The sequence below is a fragment of the Ciconia boyciana genome, chromosome 4 (genome assembly GCF_034638445.1).
Source record: "Ciconia boyciana chromosome 4, ASM3463844v1, whole genome shotgun sequence".
Lineage (NCBI taxonomy): Eukaryota > Metazoa > Chordata > Aves > Ciconiiformes > Ciconiidae > Ciconia > Ciconia boyciana.
The window spans coordinates 25,270,050-25,284,767 of NC_132937.1; the positions used below are offsets into that span (position 1 = coordinate 25,270,050).

The window sequence follows — 14,718 nt, forward strand, 5'->3', positions numbered from 1 at the left end:
CTTTCCAGCGTGAGCTCTGTTAAGTCAGGCAGGTTATTGTTATTCATTCCATACCGAGATAAATTCATACCAGAGGACCTCCAAGCGATTTTTGGCACAGGTGAAAGCTTTACTTGGGCTTGCTCAGCACCATCTGCATTAGAGTAGCACGCACCACAACAGTGTGCGGGAGACAACTCACAGCCAAGAGGTGTGCCACAGAATATTTTCTGCAACAAACCAGCCTCATTGTACTGTTTGAATCGGGAGACTTTATTCTAGAAACTTTGGTGTTAGTCCAGACTGGGGGAACCACAGACCTAACATGACTGTTGGGTTTTCCAAGCTCCGGACGAACTATTTGCTGATTTACTTAAGACTTTTTACAGTTACTTTCCATTCTTTGCAATCAAAATAACCAGAAAAACTATGTTCTTTCTCCCTATCTGTACAGCATTTTCACATGCAGACAAATTATTACTTCCAACACCGCTCAAGTCCTTTAACTGTAGTGGTAAAAGCACTTGAGGAATTAAATATTATTGTGACTTCTTTGTCCTGGAAGTGTGAAATATGAAGAATAAAGCAGAGCAATGGCTATCACGGGAAGCAGGTGGGAAGGAAAGAAGAAATTCTGAGAGATGATCTGTCCCGCCTAGCGCCAGGCAGACACAGCGGCACAGAAGCTGCTCCTAACAAAGCTTGTGCAGAGATGCTATGGCCTTGTCGGCACTCTCTGCAGGTACTCAGCAGTTGGAACAAACGCAAAATATCCATTAATATTTTGCATAAAATCTCCTTGCCACTTTTTAAACCCATTACTTATTTAAGGTCATTACATTTTTTTCCAGCTACCTGTGGACACGGAAAGTAAATTTCCTTTTGTTTTTTGGTGGTGGTGGTGGGGGGTTTTTGGGGGGGTAACAATATGTTTTAGGTTTGAATGGCTGTGCTGTGCTTTCCTTGATCTGATCTCTGCCAGTGTAAGAAGTCTGCCTTTCCTGACAGGTTGTGTTTTCCAGATCTGTCCTGATTCCAGTGCTCTCCTTTGGTCACACTTTTCTGTGAGCAGCAGTATACGTAATACTCGTTGGAGACTCATTTTGGGCCAGCTGCTGCCTCAAACTGTCCCAAACAGCTGTCGTCACAGGTTGTCAGCTCCCCTTCAGCACAGTCTTATTTTTATTGAAAGCTCTACAGTGCATGTTTGAGAGAGCAGAGTGTCTAAAGTCCCCCGGTGCAGGCAGAGGTGATCTAACGTAAAATGGCCTGTTTTTACGCCAAGGCTGCACATAAAAAACCAGAGATAACATGGCATCAAACATTGTCCTAATTTATATATCCACAATGGATAGACATTTCCAAAAAGCATGGCATAAAGTTAGAGGTACCTGTATTCCAGATGCAAGAATGACCCAACTGGTACAGTCTATTGTATGACATTAATGTCATCTGATTGTAGCAAAAGTAGAGAATGCTTGTTTGTTTTAAAGAAAGCTTTGAAAAACATCTGTGCAATTCTTTCTCTCACAGCTCACAAGGGATAGCTATGGTACAAGTCAACTGAGAAAGCATTTAATATCTAATGGGTCATCCCTACTCTTTGTACTCTATAATATTTCTGTTATGCTGCTTTATAGCACAATAATCTGATTCCCAAATGTTTCTTACATTATGCGGTGCCTGCATATTAACAGAAGATGTTAACTTATTTGCTTGTTAAAAAGCCTCTTCCACTGGAAATTTTGTATATATTTATAGGAATGAAAGGTGGTGAGAAAAGGAGTTTCTGAAATTAGGGGGATTAATTTTAAATTAGACAGAAGTCTGAAAATTTCTCTGGAATTAAAAAGAAAAAACATTGCTTTGTTTTCATAAGGTTAAAAATACTGAATTTCTATAATGTTCCTTTGGTTAGTAAATGACATTAAAATCCTATACGTATAGATAATATTGTATCAAAATGAAACCTATAAAAGTCAAAATATCCTATTTTGAAATGTTACAGTGCTACGATAAAAAAGGAAGCTTTGCCATCTAGTGAAATAAGTCCGAATATTCTTCCCATCATCCAAACTATAGCTGAAATAAATTACCTTAAAAAAATTACTCAATTTTGACAACACAATGGTTTTTTTCCACATAAATCCTGTTTTGAGATGCTTTGATTACCTCCAGTTGAAAGCATTCTGCTTCCCCTACGTCTATTGCCATGTTTGTACATAGGGTTGTACATTGCTCCCTTGGCTTAGCCATCTTTGGAGACAGATTAGTCATAAGTATTGAAAACAAATCAAAAATTTACATCCAACTCTGCAAGCTGCACAGACTTCCAAGTAGTCAGACATCTTAGAGATAAATTCAAGTCCCTGAAAAATCAGGTGTGACTTCTGGACAAGTCAATGAGAGCTGCGCCTCCTTGATTAACTCATATTAATTAATTAATACTAACCAGACTAGCTCTGAAACTTGTTATTGTAGACCCCCAGTTTGGAGGTGACCCTCCACACTGTTCGTAAAGCATCAACTTTAAGGTCTTGAGATTTGCAGCAGAAAAAAGAAAACATGTAAGATTCCATTTTTCAAATATTAACATGTTTTAACAAATCAGCTTATGTTTGCTACGTATGAGTTGCTTGGACATTTTATCCGTGTCCGTGATGCTTCTGTGTTTGCCCTGTCAAATCTGCCCTGAGATTAGTTCCCAGAGCCTACAGCCCTAAGAGGGGGTGTGTTACATCCTGAGCTCTTGGAAGCCTAGCGTCTTGCTCTTCAGTGTGCTAAATCCACCAGGCTGATTTCATTCTGACAGTGTCACACAGGTAGTAACCTCCATCAGGACTAACCTCAGGGAGAAATGAACGTCCAGCACGGAGTGCATGGGTTAGCAACGGCAGCTTACGCAAACATTGACAGCTTCACACTGAGAAGCTGTGAAATCCATGAATGATGACTGAAGTAATTTTAGCTTAAAAAAACCCTGAGGTTTGTCAAGCGTCATTGTTTTGGACTTCTCGTGACCTCACTTAGCAGAATGCTCCCACTGCCTGTAACCTTTGTCTCCAGTATTTTCAGTGATAACTAGCTTTGTAGGCGTTTGTTTTCTATCATCAAATCATTAAAGGGTAATGCAATTGTTAGTTTCATTTCCCCAGTTCTAATACATTTTGCAGCCAGTAACCATTCCCAGTTCATTAACTGACTGACCTCAGCATTAACACCCCCTCTGCTAGGGTTGCCTTGGAAACAAAGCTTCCTGTGCGTAATCCAAGCTTATCTAGCTCTTTATCCTACATGTGACCCTTAATTACTTGCTAAATTAGAATGGTTTTCTGAAAATCACAAGAGGAGGTTAATATGTTCTTCCAGAGCTGGTCAAGCTAAGATGACACTAAATTCACAGGGAATTCAAATTACATGATCCCTGAAGGCGTCTCTTTCAGAAGGAAGATGAACTTTCCCAATGGGAGGCAGTGTGCCATGTTAATGCTCCTGTCACTCACTTTCCTTGCCCTGCTTGTCCAGCTACAGCTTAATCCAGTATGAACAATGTAGTAAGTAAATATCAGGTTGATTAATTATGGTGCAAGATTCAGTAACCGCTTGTCTTCTGTAATTAACATTGTAATTGAAATTAAGTAATACGCTTCATACACAGATTTCTGGACTAGGAGGAGGAACAAGGGAGAATCCTCAAGGCTGTGACAGGGAAATTAAGGAAATAGTAACGGGTCAAAATATTAATTGTCTCTTCAAAATTGTGGCACCTTTTAAGAAACTCTTCAGTGAAAAAGAAAAATTACTTTATTACTTCCAGATGCCTTGGAGTAGAGATGAAATGGAGCTGGTTTGTCAAACTATTCCTTAAAATTTCTGAAAATACACCTTTCCTTCACCGATTTGATAAATGGAAATCGTAAGAAAAGGTGATGCTCTCTACGATGCCCAGTGGTTTTCCTCTCCATTGTTTCCAGTGGCACATTACTGAAAGGAGAGTGAGTCTTTTGCTTACGTGAGTGGCTCTATAAAGCTGTGCTAAGGCTAAAATGCTATTGCATGGTCTCAGAATTAAACAAAACCAAGACTCCTTGTGCTGGAGAGCACAGGCCAGGCTGAAGCATCTCCTCGCTAGAGCCAAAAATGGGACTAGTGCAATTTACCTCTCCTCCCTGTCTGCAGCTGGCCCAGCCCTCAATGCCTCTGCCTCAAGAGGACATAGCCACACGATCTTGTTCGCAGAGGTGCCCTGAGGGTGACTGTCCCGGGGAGGCACTCCGGTGTTACATACACGGTTGACAGGGCATACGTCTGTCTTGACAGACCAACACTGAGGCGTTCAAAAGCAGCACTTACAAGTTGCTTACACGTCCTCCATCTTTTATCGACATAGCACATGAGGTAAATTTTACATTGGTTTTATACTGTTATCTAAATCCATAATCACTCTCTCTGTTACCTTACAGGTAGGGTACTGTCATATTTCTGGAAATAAATAGTCTACGGATGTGTCAGTACTTTATCTCTCACCTCTCAATGTGCTCTGGGAAATGCTCTGGATCTCAGTCTGCTCTGAAGACGCAGTACTGTTTACTTTGCTGCTTCAAAGGTAGTCTGTGTTAAGCTTGCAAACTGTCTAGGAAATCTTATTGGTCCTGCAGGCAAGACCCCAGCGGAGAAGGATCCGGAATCACCATCTGATGATAACAGAAATGTGCCCTTCGGACAAATGCAGTCTGTGCTGTCTATCTGTGCCCATCTTTGTGGTTCCTCTTCGTGCTGTGGGTTTGGGCGGACGTGCCAGGCCAGCTGTTTACCACAATTGCCTTGTGGAAATACCATTTCTTGTGCAGATCTCCAGGGATATCTGCGGATACTCTCCAGGGATACTCTGTGTCAGTAAGCTAGTGGAATGCCTCAGTTTCATAAAGCTCACCGGAACAACAGGATTTAATGGTTCTTTTCCGTCTGACATACATACTGCCTCTCTACTGAGCAGTAGCACACTTGGGGCCTTGCAGATCCATTTTCCCATACAGATGTCACAGAAAAGGAGGGAAAAGGCAGCTTGAGGTTGGCAAAAACACCAGTCCTGGAACAAGCAGCTGTCTTCTTTAGGCCTTCCAAAAGTTCACGCTTCTGAACATTATCGTTAGTGATAAGAATCCCTGGGTTCTGTGTTCTGGAGATGTCAACATCTCTATCATTATTGATGTAGCATTTTCACCAGGAGTCTAATGTCTGGTTTAGCAATTACGGGTTTCTCCTAGCTAGTCGCAGTTTCTTTCCACACAGTATTTCATTCACAACACATAAATCAAAGCACGGCCAGTGCAAAAACCAGTCTGTTTCAGCATGCCCCTACTTATTGTGAAACGCAAAACAATTTGGGTCTGTGTACAAATACTTGCTTTCATGGATATACATAAAACTCACAGACTAATCATTAAGATGGGAAGAGACTAGACAGGTAAGTGCAGTCTACCAGTTATACTGCCGATTTCTCTTGGTATAACACCTATTTGTATTTTGCACTTTAGTTACAGACATAGTCACCTGCATTTCTGCTCAGAGTTCCTAGGTTCAACACAAGATACCTCAGAAGTTTATTAGCATGATAAGCAATGGTTCCCCCAACACTTCTTAGAAAGACTTCACTGTGGCCTCATTGTTTTCTCCCTTTTCTTTCGTCTGCCCCCTTCCAGTGTGGTCTCTTTAGCGTGTCCAAATGCTCACAACATCGGAGGCTGAAGGATAGATTCATAGGTACTGTATATCCACAAGGTCTTTGTCTTCCCTGCTGAGACCTCTGGAAAACATGATGCTGTTTTTCTAAGAATAATGGCAGAGAAACGATGCCATCTGTTGCTTGGCAGGATCTGAGACAGTTAAGGTATTTCATTCATTATGATTATACAGAATTTATCATCCTGCCAATGGATCCCCGCCCAAGGAAGTATCTTATGAAGACGCATTCTAGATGTGTGAGAGAGATTAGCAAGCACTAAGCAAGCGCTTTGGTGTTTCTGCTGAAAATTCCAGCAAATATGATTATGCTTTTCTGAGTGAGCATCTACCCATTGGTAACTGGACTGATGGTGGCAAATATTTTCTCGAATAGAGAAAGCTGTCAGTCCCTGCTAATCTAAGCAGGTTTCAGGCCAGTAAGCCATTTTCTGTTCTCGCTTTGCTGCACTATCGTTTCCCTGTTACTGTATTTGAATTCAAATGTAATTTTCAAGACAGAATTCAAGGAAGTTCTTACAAATAGGAAACATTTTTGTTTCCTATAGTGAGCTCATGTCGTCAAAACAACTTGAAGGGACAGTTCTCTGTCTCAACTGCTAATTTCTATAATGTAGGTGTCTCTGGATGTTTTCCTGTGTGTCACAGCGGATTGTAGGGCAGCTTTCCACGCCTGGAAAGAAGACTTTTAAAGGAGTGAGTTTCCATTTTCAAATGAGGTTTTAAAAATCCTCCATGCACAATTGCTAATACAGCCTAGTAACCATGATAAAATCTTTGGATGCCATCCAGATTCTTGAAAGCCACCTAGGTTTTCATGTGAGCACACACAAACACACAAATATGCTCCCTTTCTCCCTCCCAATGAGTATTGGACTTCATACATTTCATCTTCACTGAAAAAACCACCTTATTGTCAGGACTGGTGAGCCCTATGACATTTGGGGGTGGGAGGGGGCTTTCCAAGCATTTTGAATATTTTTTCCAACAGTTCTGATTTTCATAAGAAAAAAGATGCTTTCATAAGAAAGCATTTTAAGACGTCGACACAAGATATCCACCCTTCCCTTACTTCAGTCTCTACATTCAAGGTAAGGGGAATTCAAGGTATGGGCTGGAAAACAGGATTACTGATGTTCAGTCACCTGCCCCCTCCCTTCCAGCCCCCTATAACACTAGGAAAAAGGAAATGAGCTTCCTTCTTCCAAAGGGTACACTTTGGAGGAGGGTCAGTTCAGAAATGTGGGCCTGATCTTCATGTTCTTTGCAGGAACCTCATGACCACCATAAGAAATCAGACCAAAAAAAAATTAGCAGGGCGCTGAAAAGACAGAGAGAAATGGAGGTCATGGTGTCTGGTGGCCGGAGAGAGGCCTGACACACATTCCCCTGGGGACGATGGAAAGAGACAATTATCTTTATCTCTCAGCCTAGTGATGTGTCCTCTACTCTTCCTTTGTGTAGGTAAGAGGAGAGGAGGAAAGAGAGAATATTCTACCATCTAAAAGAATGCTAAGCTACTAGGTTGCAGCAAGCTGTGATTGGTTTCTCTCAGAGCAAAACCAACAGGGGAACAAAGGTATCTGAATGAAAGCCCTCTTCTAAAAAACCTGACTTTGTTGTACCAGTAGATTGACATTGCTACATGGAGTGAAGATAATCAGTTTGAAAACAAATTCTGGAGATCCCAAACACTTGAGATTTGTTTCCATCTGCTCTTGAGCTATTTCATCCTTGTCCCTGGTTTATTTCTTTTATATCCTTTTGATCTCTATCTTGGAATAAGGAAAAAAATAACAGTTGTACAATAATGCCTTATAGTCTATGGCATATTCCATTTCAGGATCCTAACAAAAGGTAAATAATAAGATATATAGGAATAGTTTCAACTCTATGGCAAAACTGAACAGAACAGTTCAGAAAAGAAAGAATAACAAAACAAACATAGAGTGCTTGAGGGATCTACGTAGGCAGTCAGCAAGATCCTTCAGTTACCTCAGTCTGCCATGTAACTCACATACAGAAAGAGTTCTAGGGGTTTTGGGTCTAGGACAATGGGTCTACCAATGTGGTGTCCTAGACTGCAGGGCATGGCAGATAAGCTCTGGGGAATGTTGCTGTGGTGTTTCAACCCACAGCCACTTCACAGAGCTTCTCTAGATCTTTTGCGATCACCACTGCTCCAGCAGGGAATGGCAAGGGCTGCATCCTGGCATTTCAGCTGCTCTTAGCTCAGCACATAATTTTGAATGTGTCTCTGTCAACAGTTTCCACTAAGAAATTTATCTGAAGCTTGAGCACACCTTCCTTTTGGTCAGCTCCTCTACAGCCATTATGACACCTTCAAGCACCGGAGCAAGCTTGCCCAAAGGTTTGAGGCATTTGCTTTGTTTCAAGGCTGAAACAGATGACATAGCTGTGATGATCCTGCCTGTGAACATCCTGCTTGACTAATCTTCTATGACAAGATGACCCACTTAGAGGATGAGGGAAAGGCTGTGCATGTTGTTTACCTGGACTTTAGTAAAGCCTTTGACACCATTTCCCACAGCATTCTCCTGGAGAAACTGGCTGCTCATGGCTTGGATGGGTGTACTCCTTGCTGGGTAAAAAACTGGCCAGATGGCTAGGCCCAAAGAGTTGTGGTGAAAAGAGTTAAATCCAGTTGGCAGCCAGTCACCAGTGGTATTCCCCAGGGCTCAGTATTGGGGGCAGTTCTGTTTAATAACTTTATCAACTATTTGGATGAGGGGATTGAGTGCACCCTCAGTAAGTTTGTAGATGACACCAAGTTGTGTGGGAGTGTTGATCTGCTGGAGGGGAGGAAGGCTCTGCAGAGGGACCTGGACAGGCTGGATCCATGGGCCGAGGCCAATTGCGTGAGGTTCAACAAGGCTCAGTGCTGGGTCCTGCACTTGGGTCACAACAACCCCATGCAACGCTACAGGCTGGGGAAGAGTGGCTGGAAAGCTGCCAGGCAGAGAAGGACCTGGGGGTGTTGGTCAACAGCTGGCTGAACATGAGCTGGCAGTGTGGCCAGGTGGCCAAGAAGGCCAATGGCATCCTGGCTTGTATCAGAAGTCGTGTGGCCAGCAGGAGCAGGGCAGTGATCGTGCCCCTGGACTGGGCACTGGTGAGGCCGCACCTCGAATGCTGTGTTCAGTGTTGGGCCCCTCACTCCAAGAGAGACATGGAGGGGCTGGAGCGTGTCCAGAGAAGGGCAACGGAGCTGGGGAAGGGTCTGGAGCACAAGGCTGATGGGGAGCGGCTGAGGGACCCGGGGTTGTTCAGCCTGGAGAAAAGGAGGCTGAGGGGAGACCGATAAGGGGAGAGCGATAAGCTCTCTACAAGTACCTGAAAGGAGCTTGTAGTGAGGTGGGTGCCGGTCTCTTTTCCCAAGTAACAAGTGATAGGACGAGAGGAAACAGCCTCAAGCTGCGCCAGGGGAGGTTTATATTGGACATTAGGAAACATTTTTTCACTGAAAGGGTTGTCAAGCACTGGAACAGGCTGCTCAGAGAAGTGGTGGAGTCACCAGCCCTGGAGGTATTTAAAAGACGTGTAGACGTGGTGCTTAGGGACATGGTTTAGTGGTGGACTTGGCAGTGTTAGGTTTACGGTTGGACTCAATGATCTTAAGGGTCTTTTCCAACCTAAATGATTCTGTGATGATTCTATGATGGAATATTTCTGTTTTGTAAAACATGCAACTATGGTTCACTGCTGGCTTCAAATCAATGGCAAAAATTCCACGGATTTTAGTGGAAGCATGCTCTGATCCATGGTAATTTTTTATGTTGCTGCTAAGTATTGGTGTTGGAAAGTTGTTGGGAGCTTTCCATCCAAAAGTAAGTAGGTTAATCCTGTAATGAATGTTAAGAACTACATATTGCCAGTTGTTAATCATAAGAACTCTTTTCCTCTGAGTTTTAAGGAGTCTCCTAGTGATCTAACTAAAGCATAAAGTGCAAGGTCCTGCACATGGGTCGGGGCAATCCCAAGCACAAATACAGGCTGGGTGGAGAATGGATTGAGAGCAGCCCTGAGGAGAAGGGCTTGGGGGTGTTGGTTGATGAGAAGCTCAACATGACCCAGCAACGTGCACTCGCAGCCCAGAAAGCCAACCGTCTCCTGGGCCGCATCAAAAGAAGCGTGACCAGCAGTCGAGGGAGGTGATTCTCCCCCTCTGCTCCGTTCTCGGGAGACCCCACCTGCAGTACTGTGTCCAGCTCTGGGGCCCCCAACTTAAGAAGGACATGGACCTGTTGGAGCAAGTCCAGAGGATCATCCAAAGATGATCAGCGGGCTGCAGCACCTCTCCTATGAAGACAGGCTGAGAGAGTTGGGGCTGTTTAGCCTGGAGAAGAGAAGGCTCTGGGGAGACCTCATAGCAGCTTTCCAGTACCTGAAGGGGCCTACAAGAAAGCTGGAGAGGGACTTTTTACAAGGGCACGTAGTGATAGGACAAGGGGTAATGGCTTTAAACTGAAAGAGGGGAGATTTAGATTAGATATAAGGAAGAAATTCTTCACGATGAGGGTGGTGAGGCACTGGAACAGGTTGCCCGGAGAAGCTGTGGATGCCCCATCCCTGGAAGTGTTCAAGGCCAGGTTGGACGGGGCTTTGAGCAACCTGATCTAGTGGAAGGTGTCCCTGCCCACGGCAAGGGGGTTGGAACTAGATGATCTTTAAGGTCCCTTCTAACCCAAACCATTCTATGATTCTATGACAAGGACGATTGCGCAAGCCACAGATTGCAAGAGCACTATCCTGTTTAATCTAGGAAGAAAGAATGTAAATTATTATTCACATAGTAGAGAGGAAAGACCACCTCCCTCGAGCTGCTAGTGACACTCTTCCTAATACTGCCCAGGATGCTGTTGGGCACCTTTGCCGCAAGGGTGCAATTGCTGTTTCATGTCCAACGTGTTGTCTACCAGGACCCCAAGGTCCTTCTCTGCAGAGGTGCTTTCCATCTGGTCGCACCCCAGACTCTCCTGTTACATGTGGTTATTCCTCACCAGGTGCAGGACTTTGCATTTCTCTTTGTTGAACTTCATGAGATTCCTGCTGGCCCATTTCTCCAGCCTGTCCAGGTCCCTCTAGAAATAGACCCACTGTTGCAACCCAGGCCTAGGAAACACGTCCATTTTCTTCTTTCTTGTTCTAGGTGCAATAGGGCTAAGAATGGAAATGGGAGTGCGTATGGGGTAAGTAGTGAAACTTTGGTTGGTCATGATACTCCATATTCTGAACATTTAAAGCCTTAGCTGTGCTGAGTGTTGCCTTTTTGATTGCGTAATCCATAGAGGTTTGTTTCTGTTCTTGGATTGGATAGACAAAAACTTGTAATCAGGAGAAAAACCTGAAAAAGCCATGAGAATAATGCTTATAGAAAAAAAGCAGTCTGTGATTTTCCTTTTTCCAGAAAACTAAATATTTTGAAGAATTCTGTTCTGCCTTTGCACAGCCATGCATAGAAAGCTTGTCAGGACTACTGGTCTATTATTTTCAAGCATTACCACAGCCACTGACAGAAAGTAACTGAATCACGTGCATGTTTTCTTTGCAAAGTCTTCAAATACTTGCACTTCCAAATTAAAAATTCCCTTTGGGAAAGCTGGTACATGATTAAAGCCTGGCTGTTGGAGTGTCCGTGGCTGCCTGGAAGTGAACTGAGGGCTCATCTAACGGATAAAACAAATTATTTTTTTGTTTGAACGAATACAGATAATGCTGACAAATACTTTCCTTAGTATGGTTCTAGACTGCAACAAGCAGGCAACTCTGCAGAAAGAGAAATAGGTGATGTTGCTGAAGGATGGTGAGAAAGGGAGAGGCGCGCGATCAACTACCAAGTAATTCGATGCAAGATTCATCTTAAATGAAGGTATGTGTGATAGAGATGTCTGCTTCAGACCTAGCTTGCTCTACCACTGATATGAGGAACCTGGTACTTCTATGGTGGTTTGTTCGATGTCTTTTAGGCATCCACTTAAGATGAGCTGGCCCTTGTCCTTTTTAGTACTCACTTCTCTGTCCTGGCTTTACAAAGACCCAGGATGGTCATAGCAGACGTACATGCCTATCCTGCAGGTGTAGCTGTCTAAAAAGTGAGGTGAGATTAATCTAATGTACTGCTTAACCATAGACAAGGCACTTACTACCTACCTTAGGTTACAGCCATACTCCAAAACTGTGACATGTGACAGGGTCATGTCCTCGACTAACAGTTGATTGTTTAGCTGGCCCACCTTCCCATGTATGTGCAATTTTAACCTGCAAAAACCTCTTTCGCTAAGTTTACTGATAGTTTATGCTGTTGAAGAAGATGGCTTACATGCATTGGTAAGAGTCCTTTGTGCTAGTACAAATTGTGCATAGTATTGTGCATTCTATAGAAAAATTGGGAATGCAATACCTTTGCAGATTTGGTACGATGATAAATAGGTCCACGTTAAGAGAACATTATACAAACTGCAACGTATACTTGTAGAACTAGCCTGCTGGGAGACATCTCTGGCAGAAATTGTATTTTCTGAGATAGAAGTTATCTCAGTGAGACCACAGTGATCTTGACAGTAGGCATTGCAACCAACATGGGCTTTAACGGTTAAAGACTTTTCATGCAGTTTGCACTGCTGGGGGACTTCCCAGAATAGCTACACGGTTACACACATGTTCACCTGTATGGGTCAAACTTCCTTGGCATTAATCAAACCTCCTTCGCACCAAGAGGGAGGGGAGTTTAATAGTGTAAGTGCAAGGGCCACAAAGGGAAGAGATGAGGAAAACTGGTCATTTGCTGTCTTTTAAAATCAAATATTTTGAAGTTTGATATCCCTAGACTTTCTGCCATTTAGCCAATGTATGTTTAAAATACACGTGCAAGTTTGTATGTGTGCATACACATGTGCACATACAGTTTGATTACTTAATTTTCTTCTTCAACTGAGGGAAACGAGTAGCTGTACTGAGACAGCTATTGCAGTGTAGAGGAGCCATTCAGTACAGAGTGATTATACAAACTAAGTGGAGTTTTCCTTTTTGACAGTATGGTAATTAAGAAATAACCATATGGTGATCTGGAAAATCCTGTTCCTTGACTATGGACTGCTGTCAAGTACTCTGGAGTTTTGCAAGCTGTGTGACAATTATGAAACAACTATGAAGTATTATATAAAACAAAGGGGCACAACCAGTCAAATGACAGAAGAGTTGATAGCAAGAATGACATATGCAGAAGTAGCTGCCTAATGTTCTATTTTACCTACTAATAAGTTGAGACAATTTAACATAACATCATGAAGTTATGCAGTACAGCGTCTGTTCTCTTAAGTCACATATTGCTTCTATGCTAGTGCCTCTATGTGGCAGAATTTCAGACCTGCTTATGTGGGTGGGTGAGTGGGTAAGAGAGAGATTTGTTTCAAGGCTAGTGCTTTTGGTTTTCTAGTCTCTTTCAGTGTGGTTCAGTTATTTTATTGGCATGATAAGTTCCAAGATTACTGCCAAATGTATGCCAAGTAGATAGGATAGGGCTTCATGCCGTTTTGTTTGGATCTCTGATGCATACACCACTTTATCCTCCTGAAGTAATTGCAGCATACTGTATTACTCCAGTGTTCTAGAATTTTACCTGAAAAATTACTTTCTAGATCTTTAAAGAACAGAAAAACAGCTGAGTTTTCTGCGTCTAGTGAGCTGCCGAGACTCCCAATTCCCTTAATATCTCCCACAGATGTAATCTAAAAAACCAAAATATATTCTTAAATGATTTAGAGATATTTTAGAATATAGTTGGATGGAAGACACTATACAAAACAAAACATGAAGTACTTCTTTCTCTATCTTAAAAAAATCAACTTATCAAGAATACTCAAGATACTTATACAAGTTCTTCTAAAATTTCTCTCAGAAATGTTTTGCTTGCATGTCTCATCTGATCAATGTATTTGCTTAATCCTTTGTGTAACTGAGAAAGAGAATGCACCTTTCCCGGTGAACATGTAAGGTTTTACTTTCATCCATGCTGAAGTAGATGTGTGCCATTTTAGAAAAAGAACTTGATCTCTCCTGAATGACTCCAAGATCATCCTCTTCTTTAGCAGGCTCTGAACATACCTACTGACTCTTAAATTGCTCACACTCACAGATTAGGTAAGAGGAAAAGAAGGGATGTCAGAAACAAACGGATATGAAAAAGGTAGGACAAAACACAAGGGTGGAAAGAAACTGAAAAAAACCACCCCTGACAATTACTTTCTTCTGGCATCAGGCTGTAAGACAGAGCGATAGATGGTATTTAAGCATGAAAATGGAAGTTCTAACTGTTGGTTCAGTCACCGATTTAACAGGGGCCCACTCTGGTCAGGCGGACTGCCGTTCCAGTGAGACCAAGCTGGCACCTGCCCCTGCTCTGCGATGCTGCACACTGACAAACAAACGTCCATGTTTCTCACCTTGATCAACCTCATCCTCTCTGAAGCAGCGTCCGGGCCACTAACCAACTTTCACCGCTGTCAGCTCGCATAATGGCGGGTGTGAGTGTCATCAAAGGTTTGCTTTGCTCACTTCCACGGAAGAAGGTTGGTCTCGCATGTTGTGAGAAATGGTATCATTTTTTCTGCACGATTTCCGACTATTCTAAAAATGAACAGATAGAGCCTGTCTAAACGGGATCTTTGCTGAGGAAGTAATAATACTGAGGGAAAGGAACGGATTATTCACCCTTCCAACGCCCTGCGGACCGTCAATCGCATGCAGCCGTAAGAGGCTGCAGCACAAGAGAGAAGGCACGACGGCCGGAGGGTCCGCTAAGCCCCAGCTGCCAGCGGAGGAGACCGCCGCCGGCCCGCAGGGCTCTCCCGCAGCCGCTCGCACCGCCGCGGCCCTGCGGAGCCTCGCGGGCACCCCTGAGGGGCGGCGGAACGGCCTCGGCAGCGCCGCTGCCCCGGCGGCTCGCACGGAGCCGGGGCTGCTCGGACCCGCTGGCAG

At 43.4% G+C, this 14,718-nt stretch overlaps 1 long non-coding RNA gene across 1 annotated transcript; it reads right to left on the reverse strand.

The window, feature by feature from the left end:
* Nucleotides 1–4,870: 4,870 nt before the first annotated feature.
* LOC140650791 (uncharacterized) lies at nucleotides 4,871–14,702 on the reverse strand. The gene is made up of 3 exons (XR_012042170.1): nucleotides 14,452–14,702; nucleotides 14,184–14,367; nucleotides 4,871–5,785 (listed from the first exon to the last, which is right to left on the reverse strand). It is a non-coding gene; the product is annotated as an uncharacterized lncRNA (long non-coding RNA).
* Between the last annotated feature and the right edge of the window lie 16 nt (nucleotides 14,703–14,718).